Source organism: Procambarus clarkii, chromosome 49 (genome assembly GCF_040958095.1).
Source record: "Procambarus clarkii isolate CNS0578487 chromosome 49, FALCON_Pclarkii_2.0, whole genome shotgun sequence".
NCBI lineage: Eukaryota > Metazoa > Arthropoda > Malacostraca > Decapoda > Cambaridae > Procambarus > Procambarus clarkii.
Window position 1 is genome coordinate 26002679 of NC_091198.1, and position 8161 is coordinate 26010839.

At 40.9% G+C, this 8161-nt stretch overlaps 1 long non-coding RNA gene across 1 annotated transcript; it reads left to right on the plus strand.

Annotated features, from left to right (window-relative positions):
• Nucleotides 1-1667: 1667 nt before the first annotated feature.
• On the plus strand, nt 1668-7408 carry LOC138351359 (uncharacterized). The gene is made up of 2 exons (XR_011222451.1): nt 1668-1853; nt 5494-7408. It is a non-coding gene; the product is annotated as an uncharacterized lncRNA (long non-coding RNA).
• The last annotated feature ends 753 nt before the right edge of the window (nt 7409-8161 follow it).

Genomic DNA, 8161 nt, shown 5'->3' on the forward strand with positions numbered 1-8161 from the left:
AAAAATCCAACATGTTACCACAAGAAATGAGGCACAAGTATCTCGAGGAAATTTATAAAGAAGCCGGAGAATAACTAGATCAAATCTACACTGACGGGTCATCTAATCCTGTCAATAACAGGGCTGGTGCAGCATACACGGTAATCAAGGACAATACTTTCCAACGCAGAAATGAAGAAAAAGCACGTATTGAGAACTATGCCTCTTCAACGCAAGCAGAGCTAACTGCCATTGTTATGGCGCTAAGTCTTCTTAAACGGAACACTAATGGTGCAGTGATTTGCACCGATTCAAAAGCAGCACTACAAAGCCTAAGTAAAAATCGGCCAGAAAATCTTGCAATAGTTGCTGAAATTAAGAGAGCTGTGAGAGTACTTACCAATCAGGGAAGAGTCATCAAGTTTCTGTGGATCCCCTCCCATGTTGGGATATGTGGGAATGAACGAGCAGATGTGCTGGCTGCTGAAGGCGCTGAAGGAGACCGTATTGAATACTTCATACCCAAGACAAATTAGAGGTATTGTCAGGCAACATCGCCGTGATAAGGTAACTGAAGAAAGGAGGATAGAAGCACAAACCAGCGAATCTGTACGATGGTACAACATGGTTGCAGCTGGCAATCCCAATCATTATGGCCGAAGAGGAGGAGGACGAGGGAGAGAATCAGTAATAGCGAGAATCCGTCTTGGATGCAAATATCCATGGAGATATGGAATGGAAACAACAGTTGATCAGCGAAGTTGCAGAATCTTTGGTGAGAGTGATGGACACCGCCTTGACCACTATCTACGTGAATGTGATCACCTGAGAGAAATCAGAAATATGTGCAGAATAATAAACCCCACATTGTTTGAGTTAGGAAAACACTATTTGTCAAATATTGATACTGTTCTTAAAAGATTTCCCCATTTTGCACCCGCAAGATAACGTAAGCTTTTAAGGGTTGATAGATGTTAATCTTCTCTTTTGATGAGCTGTTCGCTTCAGACAGTTAAGCAAGTCCCAGCTGTGTCTGGGTACAAGTGACAGGATGAACCCAGCTGGTTTTCTTCCTATTGGGGAGTGTTGTACATGCTGCCTTGGCGGTGTGTCCACTCACAAGATGAGTGGCGCTGCCCAATAAACTCGCCACTCGGGGCAAAATTTAATTTAAAAAAATTAACTGATAGGATAAATACTAATAGGTAAGTACTGATAGGGTAAGTACTGATAGGGTAAGTACTGATAGGCAAGTACTGATAGGTAAGTACTGATAGGGTAAGTACTGATAGGTAAGTTCTGATAGGCAAGTACTGATAGGTTAAGTATTGATAGGCAAGTACTGATAGGGTAAGTACTGATCGGTAAGTTCTGATAGGGTAAGTACTGATAGGTAAGTACTGATAGGTAAGTTTCAACTCTCTCTACATGACTACTATATTGTCTCGCCCACTCTCCCCCTCCACCACGCCGCCAGTACCCAGCCCCGGCACCAGCCCCCAGACCAACGCCCCCAGTACCCAGATACACACAACATCCTGTAGGAACCTGTTCAAAATAGCATAATGATAATGGGACTATAAATGTATTTACCATTCAACGAAACTTTATCAATAATTAGCTAACTGCTCACACAGATAATGCCAGTCTAGCAAACATAATATTGCAGCAAGCATTAAAGAAGCGAGCATCGGGTATTGCACCATGTTTCGCAAGACCATACGATATATATGTCCCGAGTCTGCTTCTGGGCTCAGTCTGAGCCTGGGCGCTGCAGGGCGAGGATCCCGTGTCACTCTCACTCTCCGTCGTCTGGCTTCGTCGCCGCAACAGAAAGTCATTCATCCCGTTGACCGCACAAGTTTCCTTTATAAGTAAGTATTTATATACAAAAAAATATTGTAACTACTATTGTTTAATTATTAAAGAACTAATAAGTACTTACCTATACGGAGAGGTGAGGTCTGTATATGCACTGCCTAATGCCTTCTTTCATTAATCTGTGTTGGGTCCGGTAATCAATGTCCCGCGGTACGGTCTCTTGGTTGGCGGTCTGGTCAACCAGGCTGTTGACGCCGCTGCTCGCAGTTCGAGGTATGAATCACAACACAGTTGGACACGTATCAGTTAACAGCTACCAGTTATCCTGTGGTGTTTATCATGTTCTCTTTTGACTACGGTGAGAGGTCGGCTAGGCTTCTCCCTCTTGTATATAGAAGGAGAGTTGTCCCTCGTATAGAGGGAGAGTGTTGTCCCTAGTGTATATAGAGGGAGAGTGTTGTCCCTAGTGTATATAGAGGGAGTGTTGTCCCTCGTATAGAGGGAGAGTGTTGTCCCTAGTGTATATAGAGGGAGTGTTTTCCCACGTATAGAGGGAGTGTTGTTCCTCGTATAGAGGGAGAGTGTTGTCCCTCGTATAGAGGGAGAGTGTTGTCCCCTAGTGTATATAGAGGGAATGTTGTCCCTCGTATAGAGGGAGAGTGTTATCCCTCGTATAGAGGGAGAGTGTTGTCCCTCGTATAGAGGGAGTGTTGTCCCTAGTGTATATAGAGGGAGTGTTGTCCCTAGTGTATATAGAGGGAGTGTTGTCCCTCGTATAGAGGGAGAGTGTTGTCCCTTGTATAGAGGGAGAGTGTTCTCCCTCGTGTGTATAGAGGGAAAGTGTTGTCCCTCGTGTATATAGAGGGAGAGTGTTGTCCCTCGTGTATATAGAGGGAGTGTATTGTCCCTCGTGTATATAGAGGGAGTGTTGTCCCTCGTGTATATAGAGGGAGAGTGTTGTCCCTCGTGCATATAGAGGGAGAGTGTTGTCCCTCGTGTATATAGAGGGAGAGTGTTGTCCCTCGTGTATATAGAGGGAGAGTGTTGTCCCTCGTGTATATAGAGGGAGTGTTGTCCCTCGTATAGAGGGAGAGTGTTGTCCCTAGTGTATATAGAGGGAGTGTTTTCCCACGTATAGAGGGAGTGTTGTTCCTCGTATAGAGGGAGAGTGTTGTCCCTCGTATAGAGGGAGAGTGTTGTCCCCTAGTGTATATAGAGGGAATGTTGTCCCTCGTATAGAGGGAGTGTTGTCCCTAGTGTATATAGAGGGAGTGTTGTCCCTAGTGTATATAGAGGGAGTGTTGTCCCTCGTATAGAGGGAGAGTGTTGTCCCTTGTATAGAGGGAGAGTGTTCTCCCTCGTGTGTATAGAGGGAAAGTGTTGTCCCTCGTGTATATAGAGGGAGAGTGTTGTCCCTCGTGTATATAGAGGGAGTGTATTGTCCCTCGTGTATATAGAGGGAGTGTTGTCCCTCGTGTATATAGAGGGAGAGTGTTGTCCCTCGTGTATATAGAGGGAGAGTGTTGTCCCTCGTGTATATAGAGGGAGTGTATTGTCCCTCGTGTATATAGAGGGAGAGTGTTGTCCCTCGTGTATATAGAGGGAGAGTGTTATTCCTCGTGTATATAGAGAGTGTTGCCCCTTGTGTATATAGAGGGAGAGTGTTGTCCCTCGTGTATATAGAGGGAGAGTGTTGTCCCTCGTGCATATAGAGGGAGTGTATTGTCCCTCGTTTATATAGAGGGAGTAGACTGACTGCTATGCCTCCTGGTCGGGGAAGGCAGTATTTCCGTGTGCGAACTAGGAACCAGACTTCCTATAATTTTGCCCCAACATGATCTGTCAACATTCCAAGCCTTCTAATTTTGTTTAACTATCTCGTTATATATCAGACTCTTTGATCACAAAGATGCATTAGGCATTTTATGTTCAACAGAATGGCGGCGAAGGGTAAGGAAGCCCGTAAAGGTAGTGAATATGGTGAAGTAAGTGTAGTGAAGGTGGTGAAGGGTAGGGAAGGTGGTTAAGGGTAGGGGAGGTGGTGAAGGGTAGGGAAGGTGGTTAAGGGTAGGGGAGGTGGTGAAGGGTAGGGGAATGGTAGGGAAGGTGGTGAAGGGTAGGAAAGGTAGTGAAGAGTAGGAAATGTGATGAAGGGTAGAGACAGTGGTGAAAGGTAGGGAAGGTGGGGAAGGGAAGGGAAGGTGGTGAATGGTAGGGGAGGTGGTGAAGTGCAGGGAAAGTGGTGAAAGGTAAGGAAGGTGTTGATGGGTAAGGAAGGTAGTGAAGGGAAGGTGCTGAAGGACTGGGAGGTGAAGGATAAGGAAGGTGTGTGTATATATAAATATATATATATATATATATATATATATATATATATATATATATATATACACATATATATATATATATATATATATATATATATATATATATATATATATATATATATATATATGAATATATATATATATCATTCAGGCTTGTTCGCATATATATATATATATATATATATATATATATATATATATATATATATATATATATATATATATATGAATGAAAACTCACACCCCAGAAGTGACTCGAACCCATACTCCCAGAAGCAACGCAACTGGTAACTACAGGGCGCCTTTATCCGCTTGACCATCACGGCCGTCAAAAGGAAGTGATAGCCGAGGCTATTTGAGCCACTTCCCCGACGGCAACTCGGATGGTAATCTTGGGCATAGCATTTCACCAAATCACCTCATTCAAATGTTTCGCATTTGTGTTCCTCACGTGTGCCCCAAAGAATGAGGTGATTTGGTGAAATGCTATGCCCAAGATTACCATCCGAGTTGCCGTCGGGGAAGTGGCTCAAATAGCCTCGGCTATCACTTCCTTTTGACGGCCGTGATGGTCAAGCGGATAAAGGCGCCCTGTAGTTACCAGTTGCGTTGCTTCTGGGAGTATGGGTTCGAGTCACTTCTGGGGTGTGAGTTTTCATTCGCATATAGTCCTGGGGACCATTCAGGCTTGTTCGCATATATATATATATATATATATATATATATATATATATATATATATATATATATATATATATATATATATATATAAATATATGTATGTGTGTATATCACGAAAATAAACACGTGATTAAGAATGTGACAATGTCAGACCACGGAGGAAAATGAAACAGGAATTTCCTTAAGTACTTTCGTATATTAAATACATCTTCAGAAGGAAGATGTATTTAATATACATCCTTCTGAAGATGTATTTAATATACGAAAGTACTTATGGAAATTTCTGTTTCATTTTCCTCCGTGGTCTGACATTGTCAAAAAAAAAAAAAATATATATATATATATATATATATATATATATATATATATATATATATATATATATATATATATATATATATATATATATATATATATATATATATATATATATATGTGTGTAAGTAAGATTAATAATTCTAACACAAATTTTAATTTTTTCAATATTTTTTATGTTTTTCTTCACTGTCGGTGGTAATGAAAATATCAATTCTCCAAAATTCATTTTTTATTAATGGTCTGATGCTTAGAAGCGTTTCTCATCTTCTTTACATGTACGATTGAAAAACTAATGAACTTAATGAACTGAATCTTAATATTTGTGCAAGTACGAGTAATTTTCTAACTTTTATTCTTATGTTTCCAGATCAGAATTTCGTGGTATTAACCCAGTCAGTTGAAGCATCATTCAAAAAGATTGAAAATAATAATGGCAGAATTTAAGGACAAGATTCTCTGTGAGGTTCGTGATAGCTACCCATCCTACACCTGCTGGAAACCATCTTCTCTTTACTCGCTCGCACGTGATAGCACGAATTCATATTGTTCTTTTGAAAATGTAGTAAGAACTATGCACTGGGACGATTTTGATGAAGTGTGGAGGAAGGAACAAATGATTCCAAATGCCTTAACAGAAAGAACACACACACATCTGACGAAAAATCTACCTGGGTTGCCATATCTTCCTGGCTTGAAGGGCCTCTGGTATGGTATTGACGTCCCAGATAATGGGCAGAATAACTGGTATGGAAATGTGAGCCTTAAGGCCAATTTCTGGCATTTACTGAAGATGCTACATAATTTCAACATCTATTTCGTCGAAGTTGTTGAATTTAGAACTAAAAGTGCCTCAAGACTCCTGATAACAACTCAAGACCTTCCCCTGGAGCGCTATGACCCGCACAGGTTCGGAGGACCCTGGTACAGAGATCCCAACAGTGGAGATGATTATTTCCTTACCGACGCGCGCAGGTTCAACGGCACAGAAAATATCTATGGTCATGATGTTGAAATAATTTTTGTTATATCAGATGCCATGTGTAATTCTTTGTTCAAAATGTCGATCATTGAGCCAGTAAATCACTATGAGGCAAACAGTGGCTCAAAAAATATGTGCAGAAAACACAGGTCTGGTGGGGAAAAGGGAATCTGTACCAGTCCATGGACGATGGAGGAGAGCTATTATTATTATTATACTCACTATCATTGCATATGTAATAAAAATGTTACTTTATGATGAAATAAGGAAGAAGTTGTGCATGGGTAAAATAAATCATATCTGCTCCATCCGTGGGAGTTCCCAGGAATTGTGTAAAACTGGTTAAAAGTTCAAATAGCTTGCCAATCCTTGGATTTCTAAGTTACAATTCTTCTAGAGAAGTCGTGGGAGAATTAGTAGTGACGAACTGGTGATCACTAATAGCAAGTTCGAGCCCAAAGAAAATATGCGGCTGCCACACTCAGGAAATTTCAAATTAAATAAATACAGTGAAATAGACCACCGTTGCCACTCTCCTCCTATAGGATCCGAGGCCTGTGGTCCATGGGGAGAAATTGGAAGGAGTTTTCTCAGGAACCTAGGTTCCAGGATTATCGAAGCAACAAAGATACCCTAGAGCAGCGAGTTTTCCTTTTTCAGCACCTCGTTGTGGAGATTCGTAAGGATATATATTCCCTTCCCCAAGGCTATGGGTCCCTACAGTTGAACCAGAGGTGGTACGTCACTATTTCCTACATATGTAGGATTAAAAGTGGTATTGCTGACATACTTCCAAATTACATAAATCAATGTCTCTAACATCTATGCAATACACAAATATACGTCTCTTTTAAAGTTTTTTTATTAATTTGTATATAATTATTTATTTTTATCCAAACATAATTCATTCATATTGCAGACGATGAGTCACAATAACGTGGCTGAAGATATGAAGAGTAAACCACACACCAGAAGATGAGGAGATGACGTCTCCTCATCTTCAGGTGTGTGGTTTAGTCTCCATACATATTGTGTAGCTTACTAATGTTTTATATATACTTCCATGTTTATATATACTTGCATGTTTATATATACTTGCACACATGTTTGGCCTCTGTGAAATAATTCGAACAGTTATAAATTAATTAAAAAAACTATTGTAGTATTGTTAAATTTACACATGTTATAATGGTCACGTCAACCAGCCTGAGATGAAATATTGGTATGCAATTGTCGTTGTTTATGAGTCCATTATGTAATAACCAATTAAACTAATTTTATTAATAAAATATACAAAATCAAATCTGAAAAAAATTATTAATGATTTTCCTGAAGTCCCCCCCCCCCTTTCACACACACACACACACACACACACAACGCGGACGTGGAATGCGAACAAGTGGACACAGGTGGAAACTGAGTACCCACATGAGCCACAGACACATTAGAAGGAACTTTTTCAGTGTCAGAGTAGTTAACGGATAGAATACATTAGGCAGTGATGTGGTGGAGGCTGACTCCATACACAGTTTCAAATGTAGATATGATAGAGCCCAGTAGGCTCAGGAATCTGTACACCAGTTGATTGACAGTTGAGAAGCGGAACCAAAGAGCCAAAGCTCAACCCCCGCAAGCACAAACAGGTGAGTACACACACACACACATATCAGCGGCATATGCCAGGCTGGCCAACATACGAACGGCATTCAGAAACATGTGTAAAGAATCATTCAGAACTTTGTATACCACATATGTCAGGCCAATCCTGGAGTATGCAGCCCCAGCATGGAGTCCATATCTAGTCAAGGATAAGATTAAACTGGAAAAGGTTCAAAGGTTTGCCACCAGACTAGTACCCGAGCTGAGAGGTATGAGCTACTAGGAGTGACTACGGGAATTAAACCTCACTTCGCTGGAAGACAGAAGAATTAGGGGGGACATGATCACCACATTCAAGATTCTGAAGGGAATTGATAGGGTAGATAAAGACAGGCTATTTAACACAAGGGGCACACGCACAAGGGGACACAGGTGGAAACTGAGTGCCCAAATAAGC